The sequence below is a fragment of the Seriola lalandi genome, unplaced genomic scaffold, assembly GCF_002814215.2.
Source record: "Seriola lalandi dorsalis isolate HSWRI2012SDOR001 ecotype SW California unplaced genomic scaffold, Sedor1 jcf7180002051212, whole genome shotgun sequence".
NCBI lineage: Eukaryota > Metazoa > Chordata > Actinopteri > Carangiformes > Carangidae > Seriola > Seriola lalandi.
Window position 1 is genome coordinate 3,206 of NW_019521765.1, and position 1,221 is coordinate 4,426.

A 1,221-nucleotide genomic window follows, 5' to 3' on the forward strand; every position below is an offset into this window, starting at 1 on the left:
TCATGTAAACATCACGACTTCCGCTTTTCAAAATAATCACTTCCGGTAATATTTTTTTTTCCAAAGTAAAAGCCTCAACGTGAAAAACGGGAGACATTCGGTAATACTGTAAACATCGCGATTTCCGCTTGTCAAAATAAATACTTCCGTAATGCTTTTCATAGTAAAAGCCTCAATATTGACCAACCTGAAACATTCGCAGGTCAGAGGTGGAAAGTACATGTTTACTGTAGTACTTATACTGTATTTGTACTACAATATTTCTACTGTACTACATTTTTACTGAACCACTTTTATTTTATAAACTTTTACTTTGTTACTTTTCAGATTGAGACGAATAATACAAAATATAATGATAAAATAATTGATGATGTATGATTATTACAGGTTGAGATAAAACTTTATTGTTGCCAAGGGGGAAATTCACAAACTACCCAGTAAAGTTATTAAAATTGGCTCCACCTTTACCAGCTGCATCATTACAGAGATTTATATATTAATGCATCAATAAATATATTCCAATATGACATTTTTTTAAATGAAAAACACTTTGAACTGTTTTTGTATGAGATGCTGCTACACAATTACATTTGAGTTTGAATTGTATTTTACAGACTTATGATGTTTTTAAATGTACAATCTTAATTTGAAAAGTAACTACAGCTGACAGATAAATGTGCTGCAGTAAAAAGCTGGATATTTCCTCCTGAAAACCGTAATGTAATGTTGTGAGACATATTTGAACTGGCAAGATAAATGCTAATAAGCTAACCGAAGGACACACTGAATGTTACGATAAATGTTTAGGTATTGGTAAATATACTTCATGATGTGTTCATGTGTTCAATGTGAAGAAATTGAATTTGTTGATGAATGCAGAGTCTGTGTTCTGAGGCTTCTTGCCTTTATTTCTTTATTTTTGAGTCTGTCTGTAGCAGAATGGCATCAGTTGTATAATGACAATAAAGCTTCTTTTCTTTCCTGTATTTCCTGAGATATTTTTAAAATACTTTTACTTAAGTAATTTTTTAAGTAAATACTTTAGTATTTTTACTTAAGTAATATTTTGACTAAGCTACTTTTACTTGTATTTGAGTAATATTTGACAAGGAGTATCTGTACTTTTACTCAAGTAGTGAAGTTGTGTACTTTGTCCACCTCTGATCATTTCATGCAAACATAAAATTAATTTTTGATCCAGAACCTTTTTCCTCAAGCCAG